The 25,576-nt window shown below is 38.6% G+C and overlaps 1 long non-coding RNA gene across 2 annotated transcripts in view; it reads left to right on the plus strand.

Annotated features, from left to right (window-relative positions):
* Positions 1-25,576, plus strand: part of LOC141423344 (uncharacterized) — an 81,359-nt gene that overhangs the window by 52,902 nt on the left and 2,881 nt on the right. The window contains exons 2-4 of one of the 2 annotated variants that reach the window (XR_012448137.1): positions 4,412-4,494; positions 9,394-9,433; positions 19,021-25,572. This is a non-coding gene — a long non-coding RNA (uncharacterized lncRNA). Of the gene's footprint in view, positions 1-4,411; positions 4,495-9,393; positions 9,434-19,020; positions 25,573-25,576 lie in introns of those variants that run through there. The other variant, XR_012448138.1, reaches the window with a different exon arrangement.

Below are 25,576 nucleotides of genomic sequence, written 5' to 3' on the forward strand. Positions count from 1 at the left end.
GCTCACCAGGAACTCAGCCCTGGATACCTTCTCATGCTTCAGGTTCAGACCAGGAAGTGTCAGCAGGTATCATGCCTTACAATTTGGGCTCCGTGTTAATTCCTGTAGATTATCTGTCTAACCCTTCCCAGCTGCTCCCACCTGGAGGAAAAAGAAGTATTTCAAACAAAACAAATTGTTTCCCAAGTGGATTCCTAAGCATTTCTCAAATTAGAATTTCCATAAGTGCGTGTTTTAGACTGTGTGCAGATTAACTACCTGAAGAGGAAGCTGGCACAAAGAAGGGAGGTAGTGTCGAAATGACAATGCAGAATGTCATACCCAGAAAAAAATGTGATTCAGATTAAAGATTAAAAAAAAAACCCTCTTCAATTATCCACATTACTTCAATACAAACAGGTTGAGCAGCCCTTATATAAAAATCTGAAATCCAAGTGCTCTAAAATCTGAAACTCACTCCCATGATACCACAAGTGGAAAATTGCACAAATGAGTTTCTCTGATGGGACACGGCGAAAATGTAGAGGCATGACAATGTTGTATGAAATGACCTTTAGGCTATGGGCAGGTGTATATGAAACATAAGTGAATTTCACTCCCAATTTTGTCATTATGCCAGTAGTGAAATGCAAAACACTTAGGATCCCCTTTTGGACAGGAGATATTTAAACTATAAATTTTCATTAAAATTATGCATTATAGTCAATACTTTCAGCTTCCCATCAAAACCCGTTTAAGCAGATGACAAATTTGCTTTTTCTTTTCTTTTTTTTTTTTTTTTGTTTGACTTAGAATATATCACATACAGGTGGAACTTGATGTTATTTAGAGCCATTTCTCTGATAGGAATGCATTTGAGACCTCTCGTCTCAATTTCAGCTCACCATCCTGTCTGCTAATGTTTTTAAGTGCTACTTACATACTAGACCCTGTTTGGGGTATTGGAGACAGAGACAGCACTAAGTGGGGCTTGATCCAAGTCTATAGAACTGACATTCTTGTGGCTGTGCCTGGTGTGGCATCTCAGGCTTTTTGACACTAGCGCCTCTGCCCACCTACAGTCTGCCACTTTCTGCCACTTTCCAGCCCTCACAGGGCTCTGGATATGAGAGGAATATCCCTAAGGATCAGATCTGATCCCCCTTACCTCATTTCTTTCCTCTGTTGTCACCAACTGATAAAGCCAAATAATACAAATAGGTAAATTATTCCCCCAAATAAAGCAAAAATTAAACAAAACCTTTCATGAGATAAAGGGTGATTCCTTGGAATAAGAAGCATCCAGACTCCGTCAAAGGCTGACTGAATTTCTATTCCAAGGTCTACAGTAGTCTTTCCTATTGTCCTCTGTAGCCACCTCCTTCTGTCAAAATGGCTCTGTAGCCACCTCCTTCTGTCAAAATGGATCCTCTATTTTGCCTTTTCTTATATATTTTGTCTGGAATACCTTCTCCCTTCATTTCTGCCTATAAAGTTATTCATTTTTCAAAAGCCAAGTTCAAACACTCTGCTTTCATAAAACCTATAACTCATGGAAGACTGTGAGTATCACTTCTCAATTCCATGCTCAGAGATGTCATTGCTGGTGGCTTGAATTCAGTTGTAATGAGACTATATGCACCATGGAAATGCAAATGCTGTATGTCAGAGCCTGACTTACTCTTTTATTAACTATCTAGACTGAAGAAAGTGGTGGAGAAGATGTGAATGAAAAAGATTAAACTTAAAAGTGTGCAATGCCTATAAGCTACTATACTGTGACAGCAATACATTTGAAGAAACAGCTTTCCAATATTCGAAAAGCTTTTCCCCAATTTAAGAAGCCACTCAGGCCATTGACAAACCAATGAAATACCAATACATGTCTTTGTTAACATCAATAAGAACATCAACTGATAATCATGCCAGAACTATACACACTGGTCAATGAGGTGAGCAGCTTTTTGCAGAGTCTATTGGCAATCATGCATGGGTATTTACTTGATTTTCCAAAATCACACTTGAATCACAACCATGAGATGGCTAAGAATACACAGGTTCAGCAAAACCAACAAAAGTACTCTGTCAGACTCAGTTAGCTATATGTAATTTATAATAAAGAATATTTTGGACAAAATTTTATATATTCAGATATACACTATGATGATTTAATACTGACTACCACAGTCAAATTAATTAAGACATACATCATTATCCAAGATTACCATTTGTGTGACAGGGGGAATGAGGACACTTAACATCTGCTATCTTATCAAATTTTCAGTAAACAATGTGTTATTAACCAGAGTCACCATCTGTATGTTAGAATCTCAGAACTTCTTCATCTTGAAACTGAAAGTTTGCACCCTTTCATCTCCCCCTTTCTCCCACCATCCAGCAACTGGCAGCCAACAGCCCATTCTTTGCTCCTATGCGATCAACTTTTTTTTTTTTTGGCAGTACCGGGGTTTGAACTCAGGGCCTCATGCTTGCTAGGCCGGTACTCTGCCACTTGAGCCACTCCACCAGCTGAGATCAACTTTTTGATTCTACATATAAATGACATTATATATTCAGTATTTGTCATTCTGTGTCTAGCTAATTTTAGCTGTATAATGTCCTCCATATTCATATATGCAATAAGAAATGGCAGAATTTCTTTTTATTTTGTAGCTGAATGATACTCCATTGTATGGCTGATATAATAAATTTTCTTTATCCATTCATCTGTCTTCAGTGACCTTTTAGGTTGTTTCCATGTGTAGCTTATTGTCATTAATGTTGCAATGAACATGGGGGTGCAGAAATCTTTTTCGGATTTTGATCTAATTTTCTTTGGATGTATATCCAGAAATGGATCCCGTGGTTATTCTGTTCTTGATTTTTTGAGGAACCCCCATACTGCTTTCCAATCTACATTCCAATCCACAGTGCTCAAGGGTATCCTTATTTCCACATTCTCACCAAAATTTGTTATTCCTTGTCTATTTGATAATAGCCATCCTAAGAAACATGAGGTGATATCTCATTGTGGTTTTGATTTGTACATCCCTGATCATTAACTACTTTGAGCACCTTTTCAGGTATACACCTACTGGCCATTCCTGCCTTCTCTGAACAAATGGCTATTCAAGTCCTTTGACCAATTTTTTTTTTTTTTTTTTTTTTTGTGGTGCTGGGTTCTGAACTCAGGGCCTCATTTATGCTAGGCAGGCGCTCTGTCACTTGAGCCACTCCACCAGAGTCCATTTTTGTGATGGGTTTTTTCAAGATAGGGTCACAGGAAGTGTTTGACAGGGCTGGTTTCTAACCATGATCCTCTTGATCTCTGCCTTCTGAGTAGCTAGGATTATAGGCATGAGCCACCAGCACCCGGCTCTTTTACCCATTTTTAAAGTAGGGTTATTTGGTTTTTGCTATTGAGTCACGTGAGTTCCTTATATATTTTGACTATTAATGCCTTAACAGATACATGGGCTTAAAAATATTTTCTCCCATTCTGTAGGCTGCCTTTTTATTTTGTTGAATATTTTCTTTGCTTTCTAGTTTGAGGTAGACCTAATTGTTTATTTTTGCTTTTGTTGCCTGGGCTTTTGGCATCATATCGAAAAAATATCATTGCCAAAACAAATGGGAAGGTATTTTTCCCCATGTTTTCTTCTAATTATCTATTTAAAAAGGAAAAAGGGACTAATGCAGGCAAGCTCCCGATATGCAACAGTATGCATAGCAATAAACATCCCAATCACAAATGTGGCACATGTCTGTTGAATACTTCCCAGACCTAGTCAGGATCATGTGTTTCTTCTTCATACCAACCCAAAGAGATGGGCTTGGCATTACTCCCCTTTTACAGATGAAGAAACTGAGGTTTACAAAGATTAAGAGATATTCCCAGGGCCCAACAGTTGGGGATATTCAGTACTACTGTGAAAGAATTAGGTAACATGAGAATGTGGTTTTCAGACACAATTTCCTTCTCTCCTCCCTTTTCCCCCATCTACCTTTCCTAATTCTATGATGGTCTCTTGATTTTCCTCAGTGGCATTTCTGTTTCCTCACTTGAGTTTAAGCTGCCTGAAAAGAAAGGGGAAGGAAACATCAAACAAGATTCTCTTTGTTCTGTCAGTGCCTCACTTTCTCAGTTGCTTCCTTTGGGATTTTATGGAATTAAAAAAAATTGATATATCTTCAAACTTGTATAAAAGTTGTAATAACTATGCCAAGAAATACAGTAAACACTCTGTTAATAGCAACCTTTGTCTTTGTTACCTTTATGCCAATTCTGCACCAAACATTATCAGATGCTGTCAGTTGTCCTAACTAAGTTGACCACTATAGCAACAACTTACTTCTTCAGGTACTCCCCATACCTTGGTATAGACACACAGTGGCATTCACCCTTTCTAATTATGACTTCCTTCCTTGTCAGTTCATAGGGGAGCCACAAGTTTTAATGGTTTGTGTGAGTGTTGACCTGCTTCCCAGAGAATTACTACGGGACACTTTATACAGGTATGTACTATGCTGTCCAAAATCCAAGTCTGCAGGTATTTTGGAGAGGCACTTTAAAGATTTGTAAAAGATAAGGTGAGGAATGTTCCATGCATTTAAAAACATCCCAGTGATGTCTAAGGGGAGCAGTCCCATAGTCTAATGCAGCAAATGTGTAGAGAATAGGGAAGCTTTCATGGCACATGCTTGTGGTTCCAATTACATGGGAGGTGGAGATAAGAGAATTGTCACTCAAGGCAGGGTGGGGCAAAAATGTGAGACCCTATCTGGAAAACAAACTAAAAGTCAAAGTACTGGAGGCGTGGCTTAAGTGGTACAGCACTTACCTAGCAAGCATGAGGTCCTAAATTCAATCTCCAGGACTGCCAAAAAAAAAAAGTATATACAATTAACAGAGATTTTACATATTCTCAACTCAATTCAGGTTAGCATAGGCATTGACTGAGCTTTGGTGACAAAATTACAGTATTTAGAGCATCTTATATTTTAGAATTGCACATTGAAGTATACATGACAATACATTTTAATATGATTGCTAATAGGTGCTAGATAAAACATTTAATGATTGACAGTTAATCTAAATTGCATGGAAAATTTCATAAATCTATCAGTATTATCTTACTATTGTTAATAATTATAGCAATCCCAATAGTACTTAAAATAACAGAATGTTGAGAGCTAAATATCCTAACTCCTACATATACCAGAGCAGGATTAAAGTCTTAAGGGTGATAAGCAAAGATGATGCTTTCTCTCAGCAAGAAGGGCTTTTATTTGGCAGTACTGGAATTTGAACTCAGGGTCTCACACTTGCTAGGCAGGCACTTAAGCACTCCTCCAGTCCTGTTTTTGTGTTGGATATTTTCAAGATAGTTTTTGTGAACTATTTACCTGAATTATGAACCTCCATCCTCCTGATCTCTGCCTCTTAAGTAGCTAGGATTACAAGTATGAGCCACCAGTGCCCAGTGAGAAGGGCTTCTTTGAAATCACAGGAATGAAGAGCTCAGCTATAAAGAACATGGTGGCCTTCCAAGATGGCAAGGCATGTTATAACCATGGTGACTACCCTTTATCCAGATCGACAAGTCTGTGTATCAAGTCACAGTGTTTATAACACATTAATTCACATAATAGTAAATAATATAATCTAATTTATAATAGTATACTGGTTATCACTTAAAATTGCCAGCTTCAGCAATATATTATATACATTGATGTGCACTAAATGTAGATAGACTAAGGACACCCCTGTTAAGCAATTTCTACCACAGACCTTTTTTCTCTGTAGCTTTAATTTGGTTGGGTTCTATACGAGATTCAATCCAGCATAGCTTGGATGCTACCTTAAACTCTTCTCAAATGACTTCATGGATAGTTTTCATTTGACACATCTATTAGAATTTATGTTTCCTAAGCTAATATTGGATATTAAACAAATATTTGAGGCTGCTTGCAATAAATGTAAAGAAAAAATGGTGAATTTGAATTGACATGAAATTTAATAATTATCCTAGAGACTTAAAATTTTTTTGATTAATTTATTGTCACATATAATTTATTCTCCATATATATTTATTGTGGTAGATTCATGTTAGGCCCACTTTAAGGGCTGAGAAAGTGTGTTTAAATCAATTATCATGGTCCTAAATCAAACCAGAGTGCATCAGCCACTGATGACCAGCTTAACTATGAATTGCACGGTACATGGCCCGTGTATTTAGAATAGCTCTTCCTGGAATGAAAGAGCAGAAATGGCAGGTGTTCCCCTCTTAGAATAGATGCCTCTGGTTGATGCTGCCTATGAACCTGAGGTGAAGCTCAGAGCTGCATGCAAAGGAACATGGGAGCTCTGGACAGTCCTGTGAGCAGCATCAGCTGCCATGAGGTAGGTGACAGAGCGACAGCCTCATCTTCCTAAAGAAGGACATGCTGCACCCCCTGAATGCAGTGGAAGGACTGCAGCTCCCGCCCATCACCTGCAGGCAGTCTGATGTGAATTATTTAGCAGAAATACCATGATCTCTACTAACAACAGAAGCGGCCTCAAGATTTGTGGGTGACACTGTGGCAGGCCACAGTATTAAAACCAGGCTCCTTGGAGAAGAGATACAGCTTAACAGTGCCAGCCACCAGAAGGACCCAGGTAAATTAGAAGCAGAGAGGAAAAAGCCAGTATGTGCCCCCACAGTGGCACATCCCCAAGAATGACACCCAAGGAGGAAAGAGCAAATGTCACCCCAACAGATGATTCCATTTTGAAAAACACCGCTTCCCAGCTCAGACCTAAAATTATATTTAAATTTCCTGCCTCTGTGCAATCAAAAGAAACCAACTGAAAGAAATGTGCACTTCAAGGCTGTAAATCTGAAACTTCCTAATCCCTGAAAGTGCACACTAGACTTCTTGCCTCCATGGAAACAACAAAGCATTCAGCCAACTGATTGGCCTCCAATGAATTTTAGATAAGACAGCTTGGACGGGAATGGATGTGATTTTAATGCAGAAGAAAGCGCTGGAAGGGAGGTCCTCTTGGTTCATATTTGAATAAAGCAAACAAGGCAGACGAAAGGCTGACAGCTGTAAATGACATTGTCAGTACAAAAATTATCAGCCAGTTTACAATCTGTTTGCTTATGTTGAACAAACAGACTGTGTGTGGCATCCTCCGGCCCTGTGAATGGCAGAAATACTTGGGCTTCAGAAAAGCTATCTGCTCTCCAGCAGCCTGGCCACATTAGATGGCCATTTGACAGCCACACTGAAAAGGAAACTGTGTCCTCTGCCTCCCCCCGACCCCCACCCCCTCGCCTCTCTGCTTTCTCTTTTTCTTTCTTTCTTTTTCTTCGTCGTCTTCTTCATAAGACAAGCACTGAAGTTGGGTAGAGACACTCGTCTTGTATCAATGGCATGAATTATGTTAGTTCTGGTGCTGGATCGAGTCGTTTACTGATGTGTCTGACATTCCAAGTGGGAGATGTTTAGTAACCTAGCAAGCCTCAGGGCCAAGTCTTCATTTTTTATTCCTTACAGGAAGCAGAATCTGGGAGCCCCTGAAAGAATGCCGCTTTTTTCTTCTTTGTGTAGCCTGTCTCTGAGACCTTTTGCTTTGAACTTGCTAGCACTGCATTGGGTGCAGAAACAAAACACAGCGCAAGAAAGGCCCTGGAGTCAGCATTCAGCCAACTTCCTCCTGAGCAAGACCCAAACAGCCCAAGGTGCAGGAGTGAAGCCCTGGGTGGACTTTCACTCTTCCTGGAGGCAGAGCTGTGCACCTGCACCCAGCCCCCCAGCCCCAGGGTAGTGAGCTGTGTGGTCCCATTGCTTAATCCCCTCTGTGTTCTGCAAACTCATAACAGAAATAGCTCCCTTTGTTCTGAAAGAATGAAGAACAAACACAGGTACTAAATGTATCCCTCCCATTCTCAGAGGCTCCTTCTAACTGCATCAGAGAGATTTAAGCTCCTGCTAGTGGCTTTACAAGGGGCCCCAAGCTATTTGGATATTGTTGGCTTCTTATGTAAGAGCTTAGCTTCTAGCTCACCTTGGAGTTAACAAGTGACACACCAGAAGTGTGATCCTGTCTCAGAAAGACAATCACACACAGACACTACAATTCTGATTTTCCTTTTGTAATGTGTCTGTTGTCATTATTTCTTATGCCTTTTTTCCTAGTTAGTCAACAAGTACTCATTCAGGAAAATGATCGAATCTCTTTATTGTGCTTGTTCTTTTTTTTTTTTCCTTTTTTAAATATGAAGAATCTGTTTAAAGGTACTTGGTTTATTTGATTAGAAAAAAATAGTGATGGTAGGTGAGGGCGGTGTGTTTGTAGGAGATAAAGGGGGTGTAACAGGCACACACAAAGCCAGGGACGGTGGTAATTACTGCTAAGCAGCGAAGCATCAAAACACCTCTCATTCAGAGAGTTCGCCCAATTACCAGGAACCTGGAGAGGAGAGTTATGTTGGTTGTGCTTTTCATTTTAATCTAAATTGCTGTTGCTTTTCCTCTGATATGGCCATCGGTCATAAAGAGTTGACCATCATTAAAACTGTTTGATTTGGAACCCTGTAGTGTTTGGCTAAGAGGGTAAATGCAAATTTGATGAAAGAATAAGGATAAATTTACATATCAGCCTCAGCTCACACGGAGAGAGTAAACATTCTGTTTATCTCAAGTGTCACTTTATGATTTCAGTAGAATATAAAACTGACCTTGGCCCAGTCATTGCAAAAGACCTAAATGAAGTATACGATTGTCCAAATACGACTTAGTCAAGTAGAACTTGTTCGCAAACCCTGTGGAACTCAGCAAACAGGACTGGAGAGTGTGAAGTAAAAGCATTTTGCTCTGATAAACTCCAAAATGGAAATCTGGAAGGAGTTGGTGAATAAGAAAGGATTTAAAAAAAAATACTACCTCATGAATTTTGTGTAATCACTGAATTAAATCAACCTATTTAGTTAGTAAAATTAGATTTCAGTTATCTAAAAAAATAAAAGAATAGAAAAATCTTAAAAGCCAGTGTTAGCACACAGTAAGGTAAGGTTGAGTATTCTTTCACCAAATCTTTGTTTTATCATTTGAGGATGCAAGTAAGACCATCATTTGTTTGATTTCTAGAAACTCTAATTGATTCAAGGAACCTCAACACTGTCAGGCAGTTTACACTGCAGGAAGATAATTCCTGTTGGCTGTTTAAATCACCCACGTTTGCATTTTCCACAACATTTTTAATTAGTTTTTTTTTTCTCAAGCTAAGTCAACACTCATCACTGTGGTGAAGGAACATCTGACTTTTGTTCATAACAGAGGCTTTTGAGTGTGCAGAAAAATAGTTTGAGACACTTGCAGACATCTCTGTTGATATTTACCTTCACTTTCTCACATCCTCAGGTTCAATGTGGAAAATGACATGGCCAAGAGAGATCACAAGGTGAGACTGCCTTTGCTCATGATGGAAAATTGATGGCATACAAATATAAGGTGATGGTAGAATAGATATCTGTGTATATATGTTTTAAAATTTTAGTTACTCTAAAATTCCTACCTACCATAGAGAGTAGAAAATATCCCAAATAAAATAAAAGAAAGGGTATAAAATTATTTGATGAATATAGTTTTAATTACAAAAGAATATTTTTGTACATTTACTGCTATAGCTTACAAAATAATTATTTTTCCAATAAGTAATTATTTATTTATATGCACGAAGATTAATACACAGCTTTAACAGAAGATCCTCAGAAGATCTTCATGTCTGACTATAGTGAGCATCTCAATTACAAATAGCAAGTTCTTCAGTCAGGCTACACTGGGGGTCTGAGGGCGGATGGATAGGACACTAGAATAAATGAGAAGGCACTTGATTAGTAACAAAACTGTGAACTTGTTGTCCAAATAGTGTTTGAAAGAAAATTGACATGTTGCCTACAGTGGATGAAGAGTTAAAGAAAAGCATAGAGCGTGTGTGTGTGTGTGTGTGTGTGTGTGTGTGTGTGTGTGTAGTGCCTCGAAAGGCAGCCAATGTTTGAGGAAATGAGGCTGTTGAGATTCTTTCTGTCAGTGTCTTGGGTTCACATACAGGTGAACTTAGAGTATTGCACACAAAACAGCTTCTGAACTGACGTGTATGAAAAATGACAGAACACAGATGCTTGTGGATAAAGAAAGGGTCCTGCACACTCATTACATCCATCCCTTTCAATACCATCATACCTTTAAAGTCTGAGTGACAGAACTTTCAGGGGGTGAAATCTGTCCACAGCACATGGAATATTGCACTTGATGAATCTTAAAAATTAAGGAGGGAGGAATCATCACGAAAGGACAGGGACCTGAGTGCCCAGGTGAAGACACTGATGGCACATGACATCATTTTGATCATTTACTCAAGAATAAAAATCACCTTCTAGGAATAAAAGGAATACAAATAGGTAAAGAAACTGTCAAAATATCCCTATTTGCAGACAACATGATCCTATACTTTAAAGACCCACAAAACTCTACTCAGAAGCTCCTAGACACCATCAATAGCTATAGCAAGGTAGCAGGATATAAAATCAACAAAGAAAAATCATTAGCATTTCTATACACTAATAATGAACAAACTGAAAAAGAATATATGAAAACAATTCCATTTACAATAGACTCAAAAAAAATCATATACCTAGGTGTAAACCTAACAAAGGATGTGAACGACCTCTACAAGGAAAACTATAAACTTCTGAAGAAAGAGATTGAGGAAGACTATAGAAAGTGGAGAGATCTCCCATGCTCATGGATTGGTAAAATCAACATAGTAAAAATGTCTATACTCCAAAAAGTAATCTACATGTTTAATGCAATTCCCATCAAAATTCCAAAGACATTCATTAAAGAGATTGGAAAATCTACTGTTAAATTTATATGGAAACACAAGAGGCCATGAATAGCCAAGGCTATTCATGAAAAGAACAGTGAAAAGAACAATGCAGGAGGTATCACAATACCTGACTTCAAACTATATTACAAAACAATAATGATAAAAACAGCATGGTACTGGCACAAAAACAGACATGAAGACAAGTGGAACAGAATAGAGGGCCCAGATATGAAGCCACACAACTATAACCAACTTGTCTTTGACAAAGGAGCTAAAAATATACGATGGAGAAAAAGCAGCCTCTTCAACAAAAACTGCTGGGAAAACTGGTTAGCAGTCTGCAAAAAACTGAAACTAGATCCATGTATATCACCCTATACCAATATTAATTCAAAATGGATCAAGGATCTTAATATCAGACCACAAACTCTAAAGTTGATGCAGGAAAGAGTAGGAAATACTCTGGAGTTAATAGGTATAGGTAAGAACTTTCTCAACGAAACCCCAGCAGCACAGCAACTAAGAGACAGCATAGATAAATGGGACTTCATAAAACTAAAAACTTTTGCTCATCAAAAGAAATGGTCTCTAAACTGAAGAGAACACCCACAGAGTGGAAGAAAATATTTGCCAGCTACACATCAAAGGACTGATAACCAGAATATATAGGGAACTTAAAAAACTAAATTCTCCCAAAAGTAATGAACCAATAAAGAAATGGGCAAGTGAACTAAATAGAACTTTCTCAAAAGAAGAAATTCAAATGGCCAAAAAAACACATGAAAAAATGCTCACCATCTCTAGCAATAAAGGAAATGCAAATTAAAACCACACTAAGATTCCACTTCACCCCCGTTAGAATAGCCATCATTAGCAAAACCACCAACAACAGGTGTTGGCAAGGAATCGGGGAAAAAGGAACCTTCTTACACTGTTGGTGGGAATGTAAATTAGTACAACCACTCTGGAAAAAAATTTGGAGGCTACTTAAAAAGCTAAACATTTATCTACCATTTGATCCAGCAATACCACTCTTGGGGATATACCCAAAGACTGTGACACAGGTTACTCCAGAGGCACATGAACACCCATGTTTATTGCAGCAGTATTCACAATAGCCAAGTTATAAACAGCCAAGAGGCCCTACTACTGACAAATGGATTAAGAAAATGTGGTATTTATGCACAATGGAATTTTATGCAGCCATGAAGAAGAACGAAATGTTATCATTCACTGGTAAATGGATGGAATTGGAGAACATCATTCTGAGTGAGGTTAGCCTGGCCCAAAAGACCAAAAATCGTATGTTCTCCCTCATATGCGGACATTAGATCAAGGGCAAACACAACAATGGGATTGGACTTTGAGCACATGATAAAAGTGAGAGCACACAAGGGAGATACGAGGATAGGTAAGACACCTAAAAAACTAGATAGCATTTGTTGCCCTTAATGCAGAGAAACTAAAGCAGATACCTTAAAAGCAACTGAGGCCAATAGGAAAAGGGGACCAGGAACTAGAGAAAAGGTTAGATTAAGAAGAATTAACCTAGAACGTAACACACAAGCACAGGAAATTAATGTGAGTCAATGCCCTGTATAGCTATCCTTACCTCAACTAGCAAAAACCCTTGTTCCATCCTATTATTGCTTATACTCTCTCTTCAACAAAATTAGAGATAAGGGCAAAATAGTTTCTGCTGGGTATTGAGGGGGTGGGGGGGAGAGGGAGGGGGTGGAGTGGGTGGTAAGGGAGGGGGTGGGGGCAGGGGGGGAGAATGACCCAAGCCTTGTATGCACATATGAATAATAAAACAATAAAAAATAAATTTCAAAATTAAAAAAAAATCACCTTCCACTTGTTTGTCTATGATTGCATTGTGATGATGTCCAAACCACACTGAACATGATTAATTAGGAAGAGAAAAGCAACTCCTATGTTCATCAATGACGAGTCCACAAATAGATGCAGATATCCACACAAGGGAATATTACTTGGCAATAAAAAGGAGCAAAGCACTGATACAAAGGACAACATGGATGATTCTTGAGAACATTGTGCTCCCTGAAAGATGCCAGTCACAAAATGTCACATACTGTAGGACTCCATTCATATGAAATGTCCACAGTAGGCAAGTCTAGTGGTTGCTAGACCCTTGGGACAGGGCTTGGGAAGGAGTAAAGACAGGGTTTCTTAAGGGATGATTAAAATGTTCTAAAATTGGGTTGTGGTCAATGTTGTACAGATCTGTAAATGTAGGAAAGCCACTCAATGAACTGTACATTTCAAATGGGCAAATTTTGTGGTATGTGAACTATAGCTCACTAAAGCTGTTAAAAAAGAAATAAAAGCAAAAACTAACTGCCAGAGCTGTTACAGAACCAAAAGTAAGCTTTCAAAGAGAGTTTTGTGGACCTCTGGAGGTCAAATGGAAAACACAAGAAATTGGAAAATTCAAAGCAACTCATTCACCATCTTGGACTGTCTCCACCAGGTGAAGGGAGTGTGCATCAAAATCAAAACCTAACTTAAATTTGATAAACATCTGTTGGTTATCTGTGCTGTGCCAGGCACGATGGGCCACAAGGGAGAATAAAACTCACTGTGGAACTCCCTGACTGGAAGGACCCAGGCAAACATACACTATTTTCCAACAGTACATGTAATTAATAGACAACTTCAAAGTGGAAAGAATATCAGATAGTCCAGGAATCCTTACTGCAGAGGCCTCAAGTGGCAAGATTTCTCAGTTTGTATTCTGAAGGTAATGGGGAGTCTGTGAAGGTTTTTTTTTTTTTTTTAGAAGGAAAGTGACAAAATATTTCACAGAACCTAGGACCAGGCTCTGTGCTGGATCCCAGTGCAAATGCAGGGATACAGGCCCAGGAGCTGTGATTTAGTATGATTTCAGAAACTGGTGAAAACTCCTGGAAACTAATTCCTTGTGAACTCTTTATATGTTGAAAGTATCACTTGGTTCTCCAAACACTGAACAAGATTCTTGACTAGATGAATAATGGGGAGTCTCTCAGACAAATTGCAGTGAGCTCACCACTCTAAGACCTGGAGAGCACATCCAAAGGACCACACACTTTAGCTCAAAAGGAGCAGGTTTGGAGGATGTGGTTAGCACTGTGGAGGAGCTCCCAGGTGTATAACATACAGAGCGGTGGGCCGAAGTCCAGCCTCACCCAGCCCTTGCTGTGGCCTGGAACTGTACCTTGTGAGAAGTATCACTTCATTTACTTCTCGGAACCCTAAGAGGCAGGTGACAAGTAATGACATCATCCCCATTTTGCAGTTGAGGAAACAAAGGATAGAGAAATGAAGGAATTTGTCTAAGGTCAATTAGTAAGTAACAAAGCTATATCCAACTCAGCTCCATTGATCGTTTGAGGTTACACCTTCAACCAATGCTATGCTTTTGCTTCAAAGCAATGCTATGCTTTCTCATTATGAACCAGTCCCATGATATTTAAAATTTGCCAAAAAATAGAAGCTTCAAGAAGGCAGGAAGCTCGTTTTCTGTCTGAAGTCTATAAAGAAGAACTGGAATGTGCTTTGGAGGACTGTGCTCCGAGGCATTGAAGATGTTTGTGCAGGAGTCAAAGTGTCACTTGTCAGAAATATGGGTGATCTAAAGTATTGGAATCAAACAGCACTTATGTGTTCTGTAAACTAGTTATTCTGGTGTGGGATCCTCTAAACAAAACAAGAACCTCTGCGTACAGGTCTTGCAGGCTGGAAATCACACAACACCGTGGTTGTGTGATTTGAATATTGAGGATGACAGTTTTCCTAAAGATCTTAGCAAAAAGTTTTAAGGAAAAGCAGTTATTTCTTGTATGCCCCACATTTGTTTTTGGGTTCTTAGGGGTGCTAACTACTTCCAATTAGGAAACATGATTGTAGAGAATCATCTACAATCATGGGTGGAAAGTCATGAGGCCAGAGATAGGAAAATGAGTGGGAGTGTTATCATGACAATTTCCATGATAAAAAGTGAAGGATGAAGATAGGCATGGGGATGGGGAAGAGGCAGGGGTCACGGAACTATTTCAAACTTACATCCGTTCAAGAGAGTTCATGAACTAGAGACTCACATTTAGAAATCCCAAATGTAAAAAAGATAGTCGATGTTAAGAGAACTGGTAAGTTTATATGACAAAGGTCAAAGAAAAAGAAAAGTCAGACAATGAAACACAACCCTGAGCAATATGCAAATTTAAGTAGCTGGTGGGGAAAACAAGAGAGAATTCTCTGCAGTTAGCAGGTGAGCTGCAGAGAGAGTTTCAGAGAGAACGAGTAGGGAAGGACAGAGAAGTTGGTGGCATTCAACACTATTGCTTGTTGGTGATGTTTAGGGGCCTACTTTTAGTGAACTGGTGATAGAAAATGGGACAGAAGCAGAATGATGGATTATGGGGGAATGGCTATAGAAGTATACATAAGAAGCAGAGAAGAGTGAAATTGAAGAAGAGTTCCATGGAGCTGTACTTTGAAAAGGAAGGAAGTCATAAGTAAGATCTCTTTTTTGGGGGGGCATGGTGGTTGGGGTGACATTGTGGCTGGCACAAATGATAAATCATCTGTTAATAGAAGCCATGCCTTACACATTCCTGTATGATCCAAGGCATATTTAGTGCTGAATGATCATGTCCCATAATTCCTAGTACAGACACTTAAAATAATGAAATATCTTTTTTTGGAGGAAAAGTCTGTTTTTGGTATTGAGTAGTTTGGAAGGATGGGTATGCTCTTGCAGAATTGAGCACACTTGCTCAGCAGTCTTTACAAGATGAAGGAGCACTCAAAAGCAGGGAGGAAAGTTTACAAGCAGCTCCTAAGGCATGGTGCAGCTTGGCTCTCAGAGAATCCACTTTTACATCCCTTTCAGATGCACCACATGACAGAGAAACTTGGGAGAGTTTTGATGTGGAGGGCCCAAGGAAGTTTGGAGACCCATAGTCTCTAAAGGCATGCCCTGGAGCCACACCCTGTACCTTAAACTCTTCCTTTTGAAGCATCAAGGAAGCTGTGGCTGAAATCCTGGTCATGCATCAGGGCTCTTAAATTGGCTCTGGGAAATTGGCATAAAAAAATGGCAGCTGGATTATTTTGCAATGCCATTATGTCATTATAATTAAACGTTTAAAAGAAGGAGTTTTACAAAATAAAAAGCCTAACATGCCATAACTTAGGAAAAAAAGCATGACAAAAATGACACATTGAAAGATCATGACATTTTTATAAAGTATGATATGTTCAAGGGTGACTTGTAACTTGGTTATTATCCTCTGATTTCCAAAGTCCTACATACTTATTAAAGTGAACAGATTATGAATGACTTTTCATTATCTTCATTATCTCTTTCAATACTTAAAAGTAACCACTGCTATGTCTTTTCTGTATTTTCTTTCCATATACACATAGTTATTATTGTCTACATATAAAGTTTAATACTCAATATGTTGAATAAATAAACGAACGCATCTGTATTCTAGGAAATAGTTCTCTTAGGAATGCACTGCAAAACGATCCCATAATTAAATACATTTTTCTACTACATGATTGTGTCATCTTCAAATTTTTCTATTCCTGTGCACTTACTATGCTACAATTTGGGCTTTTTTTTTTTTTGCCATTGGATCCATAGATTATGGCCCTCCTTTTTTGGCAATTATATTTAATGCTATGGTGAATATCATTTCCTCAATTCCTGTTATCCTGAGGTTATCTGATTTTCTAACACTGTATATCTTAACTTCACTGGAAATGAATTTTTAAGACTTTTGTGTTTGCTTGTCAAATTTCCCCTTAGATTGGTGATTCCAATTTACATTTCTATGAGTTGGCATGAATGCTCATTTTTCTCCACCTTTAATAAATGCTGAGCATATTCATTAAAAAGAAAAATCTGAACTAATTTTAGAGGATAAATGATATGTTTATATGTATAATACATTTGTTGAAATTTTAATTTGATCACAAATAAGGTCATAAAATTATTTTATATATTTACCACCTATTTATATATACCCTTCTTCAGTAAGATGCTTTTATACATTTTTTGCAAATTTTTCTATGATCTGTTGATGTATTTTTAAAATTTATTTATAATGTCTCTTATATCATAGAGATATTAGTCTTTTCTCTGCCATGTATATTATGGTGTTTGTGTGTATGTGTATAGATGTTATAGTTAGAAATTTTGTTTCATTTGCTTATATTTTGGGTGGTGCTAGGGATAGAACCCAGGGCTTCACAACTGCTAAGCATACAGTCTATCAGTAAGTTGCACCCCCAGCCCTGAAATTTGAAGGTAAGTGTTTATTTACTTGATGGTGTTTTTGTTTGTTATTGTACTTGTACAAGACTCTCCTATACTGAAATTATATATTTCTCTATTCCCTTGATTTTGATTCTATTACCTGAAAATGTTTATCTTTGAATTTTTAAGAAATCAAAATGTATCTGGAATATATATCTAGGATATTATACAAGCCTCTCATTTTGATTTTTTCCCCTCAAGTTGTATAATCTTTCTCACAGCATTATTCTTTCCTTTTTGTGTTGTCTTGAAAGGCACTCTAATCACATACTGATTTTATACGTGCTGGGTTTTTCTGGGTTTTGATTCTGTCTCTTTAACCTATTTTTCTGCTGATATTATATTGTTGCAATGATACAGCAGCTTTAACCAGCAGTAACCTTTAGAGGAGAGAAATGGCAAGATGATAGCAGTAAATTTAATGTATCCTAGCAGGAAAATCTGGAAGCCAAGTCCCAAGAGACCTGAATTCTAATTTTAGTATTGCCATCATTTGGCTGGGTGACATTGGTTGAGTTCCTTGAAATTTTAAATATATTCCTTCACTTAAAAATTAAGATAGCACATGCCTAAAATTGGAGTTATAACATTTTTTTGACCAATCTCATACCACTGTCCCAGAATCAAATGAGTAAAATGACATCGAGTCACCTAAAACTCCAACTCAAATGTTGTTATGAAGTCTTTTACCTTTCCTGTGGCAGAGCTAGTGGGACAACAGATTTTTAATGCTGTTTTTTAAAATGAGTAGCCCTGGTTTGAAATAAGGGTCCGGGAGGAGTTCTAGTTTTAGTTTCCGAGCATAATTAATCATTTAGAATTTTCAATATTGGAACTCATCATGTAGCCATAGGACCAGCTTAAAGAAAGAGATAATTAAGAGAAAAACCTTCAAATATCTGTAGCTGTGTTTTAGTCTCAGGAGGAAAAGCCGATTCCAAGATAAACCTTCATCCTGAAGGCCGGCATTGCATTTAGCTTCATCCTAAATGAGATTCAGCTACTACTGGTTTGGGTGATTCACTGCCTACTGAGCTATTTCAGGGGAAAGGCTGTGTCTTCCAAAAAGAATTTATGGCTGTAGTTGCAATAAAAAGTGTTGAAGTGAATACTTCTTCTGTGTTCATATTTGGATAAAAAACCTCAGCCATGGAAAGCCAAATTGGGCAGGAGGGAAAATGAATCCCAAGGAGGGAATGCAACAGGTACAGGGCATGCAATCCTGGGCTGGGAGTCCTGGAGCTGGGAGGTCTGAATTCACCCCATCTTTAACATCCTGCGTATCTTGGCTGGATCTGGGCTTCAGTGTCCTTGTTTAAAAACAAGGGAGTTGCTTGAATGATCTCTGTGGTCTCTTTCAATTCAAAGATCCTGTGGTTTGGTAAAAGTCATCATCCAATTCACTGGTGTCACATGGAAGCAACGGCCAGGGCACCTGTTCACCCAAGGTTTGGGGATGGTCACAGGAAGAAGAAAGCAGGTGGAGTGGAGTGTGAGCTCTGGGGTGGGGGCTCTGATTTACCTTCTTCCCCAGCATCTAGCACCTTTCAGGGAGCACCCAGTGAATGCTTATTGAATGAATGAATAGATGGAATTGAAAAGCTGGGAAAAGCACAGGTGGTCCACACTGGGAGAGAAACCTGGAAGATGTTTACCCTTGCCAGCAAGTATCAGAATCTCGTTTCTTGCTCTCACATACACAGGCAGTTTCAAGTTTTTCATCCCACCCAAGATAAAAGGGGATAGGGCTCCTCCCACACGCAGACCTCTGACTAGGCCATATTTATCCACACAAACAATCACCTCTCCTTGTTTGTTCTGCCAGCAGGGTATGAGCCTGGGAGGCAGCACTTCAAGGCCAACACCTCTGCTCCAGGGGCAACATACTGGTGCTGACAGCCTCTTCCTGCCCCCAACACCAGGGAACCCTTGCTCCTGAACCAGGATGAGGTTCCCAGCCACGGAGCTGAAGGCATTGCCCCCCCACCCATTTAGACAAGTGACTGAGCTGTCTACCAACCAGCAGAAGTTCTTTTCTTTTGCTACAGGGGCCACCCTCCTTGTACCTAGGCTTTGGCCAGGAATGGGGGTGGGGTGCAGTGACAGAAGGTTTGGGTAGAGCAGGAGACAAACCCATTCATCAGAGCTGCCTTTGGATGAAATGGGATTATTCTGCCTTCATTTGTCAAGCAATGGAATCAGAAGATTAGGGGCAAGTGCAGTGCTCAAACATTCCCAAAACCAGTGTGGACCTCCAGGGGTGCACTTGGGATCCTCTTGGTCAGGGAAGTCTGGAGCTGGTAAGAAACATGTGGAAATGACAATGACACTGACTTATAGCAATTCCATTGCCTGCTCTGCCACCCTCTGCTTTGTGTGTTAAGATGGCAGATGCCCTGTCTTGCTCTTAAGGTTTAACTATCCAGGTATTCATAATGTGCCATGAGATTAAAAGTCAGACTCATTTGACTGCACGAATTTTGCAAAGATCAACAGCCTAAATTGGCAGACAACTTGGAAGGCAACAGAAGAAGGGGCCCACTAAGATTTGGATATTTACTTCAAGCTAGAACTCTGTACCCATAGTAATTTTCATGGAGGGCATTTATTTCCAATCCAAATAATGGAGTCATTTATTATGGGCTGTTTTTACCTGCTAGAAATGTGCCTCCACATGGCCACACATCCATAATTTGAAAATACCTGTATTGCAAATAATGTCCCCACTGCATTACAGTCAAGTGTGGTGTAACGCAAAACATAAAGTGATTCCTACCAACTCCTTAACCACTCTGTAAGTAGGAGATGCAAGTAAATTAAAATAACGTCTTTTGATTGTTCCTTATTTAAGAGACCTTCCCTCCCCCCCATTTCCTGGGTCTGGCTTCATGAAGCTAGCACTCAGCTGGGGAGGTTCTGAATGTGCCAGGCAGGGGGAGGACACTGGGTACACATTTGGCTCCATTCAGAAGTCAGACTGTTTACTTCTGAAGACCAGCTTCTCAATTTGTCTTATTCAGATTTGTTCATTTTCTGCAAAATGAACAATTAGTACATGGCTACTTGCCAATGTTAAATCTGCAGATACTAGGCCAGTTGTATAAAATGTTTCCATAATTGCTATGTTATCCCTATTTCTCTTGGGAAGGGGAGAAGGTCAAGCTGACCACTTTTCATATGGGGAAGTAAAGGCACAGGAAACTAAGACATATTCAAGTATGAGATCGTTTGATAGAATCAATGCAGGTACCATATCAAAAATTCCTCAGAGAGCAAAAGGCAGCAGTGGTGGAGGGGACCCTCATGAACCATTTCAGCTATAAACACATTCTCATGCAAACATATTTCAAAATGCAAGCGAGAGTGAGTACCCATCTGAATGAGGTTTTATTCCCCAAGAGGAAGGTCACATTTTCATACACAGGACTCAGTGGCATGGGAAGATGAAACCGTCTTCCAAGAAATGGGGTCACAGAGGTTATGGCTCCTGGAAGATTTATTAAAAAAGAAATAATCCCTAGTTCTTGTTCATAGGAAAACTGGAAAATTCTCAGGAAAATTTTCAACCTTTACCTATCATAGTGTGATTTATTTTATAGATAGACTGCATTAGTAATTTTATAGAATTAACAAGCACTTGATATAACAAAGCTAACAGGTTGAAGTTTTTGTGCTATTTTTCTTCCTTGATAAATCAAGCAGTTTCCTATGTACCAATCCTTTCTGAAATTTCATGTTCTAAACAAAAATAGGGAAAGAAACATCTCCCCAAATTTTCTGAGATGTCTTAACATTCTTTTCATTTTGTTCTTATATTTTGTGGAGGTGATCTCATTTACCCCTTGATACGTGGAAGCAAATTATTTTTTATGTTAAGCATAAAAAACTGCTACATACTGTAGCAAGTCAAATATTATAATTGGATATTGTCATGCAACAATCTAGGAAAGTCCATACAAACTGGAGTTTCAGAAAGTCAAATGTCATGTTTCTTTGTAGCTCCTCAAACTTACAGAATATCATTTTGAATTGTTTCTCTTTATTCAATTAATGTGTGAACATTTGAAACTGATATAATTTATAGATAACAGGACTTTTAGCATTTTGATAAATATGTATAAACCTACACATATACATTTTTTACAGATTTAGGATCATCTTTTGTTTTAGGATGATCTTTTTAGGATCATCAGCTCAGGGTTTGACTTTATCAGCAGGTGCTTTACCATTTGAAGCACACCTCCAGCCCCCAGGTTTAGGATTATATTATATGTATATATGCAGTAGAATTTTGCATTTGTTTTCTTCTTTATTCCTGGAATAATATATTGTGTTTCCCGATGGCATTACTATTCTTAGAAAACATGCCCCTTAATGCTTTAGAACTATGCAACGTCTGGAGTGTCCCATCTGTGCTATTTTGTTATATTTTACAATGTAACAAGATTAGACAACAGTGTCTAGTCAATTTGATGAAACAAAGATAAATGCCATAAAATCAGCTAATTTAGTGAGAAAATGGCATACATTTAGTATGATAATGAATTAACAGTTATAATATTTGACCAACAATTTGACTTTTTGACTATTGTTGCAATATATTGTTGCCACAAATCTGGGGGACATCAGCATCTCTTCTGTTTGGGTTGACAACTGATTACCACATTTCATTTTAAGCAGAGTTCACGTGCTTAAAGTGAGTTTAGGTAGGATTCGTCTCCACCCAAACTCATGTTGAAATTTAGGTGCTGATGTAATGGTATGAAAAGGTGATGGGGCCTAAGGACCCCAATTACCTTTGACTCCTTTCTCTTCTGCATATATCTACTTGCCCTTCAATTTTCTGCTATGATTTGAATCAACACAGGACCCTCACTCAATCTAGCCTCCAGAGCAAGAAATCAAAATAAATCTCTTTTCTTTATAAATTACCCAGACTCAGCTATTTTGTTATGGTAATGCAAAATGAAGTAAGACAACAACAAGCAAAGAGGCAGAGAGCTGAGGCTAGATAATGAAAGGACAAAGCAAAAGACTGTACTTTGTAGGCTGGCAAAGTGACTCAAGTGGTAGAGTGCCTGCCTAGCAAGCATGAGGCCCTGAGTTCAAACTCCAGTACTGCCAAAGTTGGGGGCGGGGTGGAAAGAGATTACAAAAGATTGTACTTTGCTTTGGAGCATTCTGATGACTGGGTTTCTCATGAGCTTTATGCAGGGTATTTTATTTTAATATACGAGGAGACAGAAGACCCAAAATGAGAAGCAATGGAGCAGGTAGATAAACATATTTTTCATAAGAAGTCACTGGGTTATGCTTTTTAACTAGTTGTGTTTTCCCAAGTCAATTTAGTCCCAACCTACTGACCCTGCACCAGGTGAAGTTCTACCAGTAACCCCAAAGCTGTGGTGTAGTCTTTCATGTCTTTTCTTCCTTGAGTTGACTAAGTGGTCACCCCAACAAATTTTAGGAACCCTTAAAAATGAACCCTTGCAAATTTTTGGATTCAGAAATGTGGAATTTCAAATGAGAGTTTAAACATTAGGTACTTAGCAGAACTATAGTAAGAGACCCCAAATGCTTGTTGCTTCTTATTCTCATACTCTACAGGATGGTACTGCTTTAATGCTATCACAGCGTTCCAGAAGTTGTCATAGATATTAATAGATTGTCTAGAAATCTGACTTTACATTTAGGCTTCAACCATGAAGTGTTACCCTTTCCAAATTCCTAATTCATTTCTCCTGCCATATTGAATATTATTGTTGGTTCTGATTGAAACTAGCCCATGATTGACTATTGTCACCTGTTGACCTTCAGCTTCCTTTTTAACGTAGAGAATTATACTTTCCCCTCATTTAGATGATGTAGAGTTGCTTCATTTTCCACTTTTTTGGGGGTTCACTAGGCAAGCACTCTACCTCTCGAGCCTTGTCTCCAACCCTTTTGACTTTATGTTTTCTTTCAGGTAGAGTCTCTCTTTTTCCTGGGACCATGATCTTCCTACTTATGCCTCTTATGTAGCTGGGAGACAGGCACATGCCCCTATGCCCAGCTTTGTTTTTTTTGTTTTTTTTTTTTTTTTGAGATGGGGTCTTGCTAACCTTTTGCCTGGATTGCCCTTGAACCTCAACTTTCCTGATCCTCTACCTCCTGAGTAACTAGGTTTACAGGTTTGAGTCACTACTCCTGGCTCCTACTTTCCACTCTTATTGGGTCATTAGTGCATATGTAGAGAGAACTAAAGGGGAATTAGTTTCATATGGTGACAAATAAAACAAAAGAGGACAAGAAAATGTCTGTTAAGTGAAGTAGAAAGTTTAACTGGATCTTTCTGACCCAAGAACATAGCAATCCCTTGGAAGCAACTCCCATGAAAATATATTCTCAATGAGTCAAACTTCACATTTCCCCTTTCCTTCTCTTAGTCTCAGATTGGGCAGCTCAGGTGTGTGCCAGGTATCTGCTCCAGCACAGCCTTTCTACCGCTTGTCAAAGCGACCCATTGTTGTCCAACGGAAGTTCATGATTCAGCAGGTACTCAATGTGTGGTCTCTTAGGAAACAGCTACCAAGCACCTGAACATTTCACTGCCAATTGACCACATCTTCCCATAAATGAGTGGCTTCCCATAAATGAGTGGCCCTCTTATCTGAGAGCTCCAGCTTGGCTTGGGGTCTGGGACTAATGATGGAATGAAATTCTCAACCAGTCTGGTCGCTCACCTCAAGACGTCTTAAACATTCACTCTAAAACATAGATTGCTTTCTGGGCATTCTTGTCAAACTAGGTTACTGTGTGGAAACAGGCCAAAAAGGTCTGCCATAGAAACAATGAAAACTTTCTGGCGTTTTGCCACTGGTTATTTCTTCATAACCGCTCAAGTATAAAAGACTAACCATAGAGCAAAGACTTTACAACCCCCAGGTGCATATGTATTCATTCATCCATTAGCCAACACCTGGTTATGTTACCTAGTCTTATATGTAAGGCTTGCAAGTAGCACTGAGGATTCAAAGACAAGTAAGACATGACCCTGAAGAACTCAGTTGACTTGCAAGAATGACTTTTTCATCTAGTTAGTGTCCTACAGTAGCAAAGGTCACACAAATGTATGAACAAAATTCTGTGGACGAAAGATTGGTTGTGAAGGAAGAACTGGATAAGCCTTCACAGACAGGGCTAAACATGTAGAGGTAGGTATTGTCTATCCTCTCCTCGCTCTCTTAATAAATTTTACTGTATATGTTTAAAGAATATGCTATGATGTTATGGAATCTATCAAGGTGGAAAAATGATTATTGTAATTGTGTAAATTAACATACCATCCCATGTATGCAGGGCAAGAGAAGTAAATCTACTTATTTAGTAAAATTCCCCAATGTAATATAATATTGTTAATAATCATTAATAAATTTTTTGTTATACATGAGGGCTCCAGAGTTGCTCATCCTAAACATCCGCCTTGTATCCTTCATGTTACACTTCCCTGCTCTTGGAACTCCTGTCATATTCTCTCTCTGACTAGATTTGACTTTTTGTTTTAGATTCCAAGAATAAATGAGATTATGCAATACTTTCCTTTGAATGTCTGGCTGGCTGATTCTATTTAACATAATTTCCTCTAATTATACCCATTTTGTGGCAAATGGCAAGATTTCCTTTTAAAAGAGCAAGTAATAGGGTGGGGGCGGGGAGAGAAATGACCCAAGCCTTGTATGCACATATGAATAATAAAACAATAAAAAAAAGAGCAAGTAATAGTCGTCTCTATCTATCTCTCTGTCATCTATCTACATCTGTTATCTATCTATATCCACTCACCTGTCAGTAGACATGTAGGTTGTTTCCATGGCTTGCATATGGTTAATGATGCTCCAGTGAGCATGGGAGTATAAATGTCTTTGTAAGATGGAGAATTCATCTCCTTTGACTGTATACCCAGATGAGGGGTTGCTGGGTCACATGTTAATTCTATTTTTAATGGCTTTAGGAACCTCCATACTATTTTCCATAATGTCTACAATAACATACAATCCCACCAACAGTGTTTAAGTGTTACTTTTTCTCCACCCTCTTGTCAACACTTAATATCTCTTGTATTTTTGATAATACCCATCCTAACAAATGTAAGGTGACATTAGAGTTGAGTTTTAAAGGGTGAATAAAAATTTGACCAAGAAGGGGGTCAAGTCCATTTCTGGCTTAGAGAGCCACATGGTTTTTGTCAATGTTCTCTTCTTCTACAGTGATTTCGGGCAGAATTCATTGTCAGCAGGCCCAATCCCCTTACAAAGACATAGATAAGTTTAGTTATAGACATTGTTTTGTTTAAAAATTAGTTTGTCACAAATTTCAACAGTGTTCCATTTTTCTCATATTGATAT

Source organism: Castor canadensis, chromosome 5, assembly GCF_047511655.1.
Source record: "Castor canadensis chromosome 5, mCasCan1.hap1v2, whole genome shotgun sequence".
In the NCBI taxonomy this organism is placed as follows: Eukaryota; Metazoa; Chordata; class Mammalia; order Rodentia; family Castoridae; genus Castor; species Castor canadensis.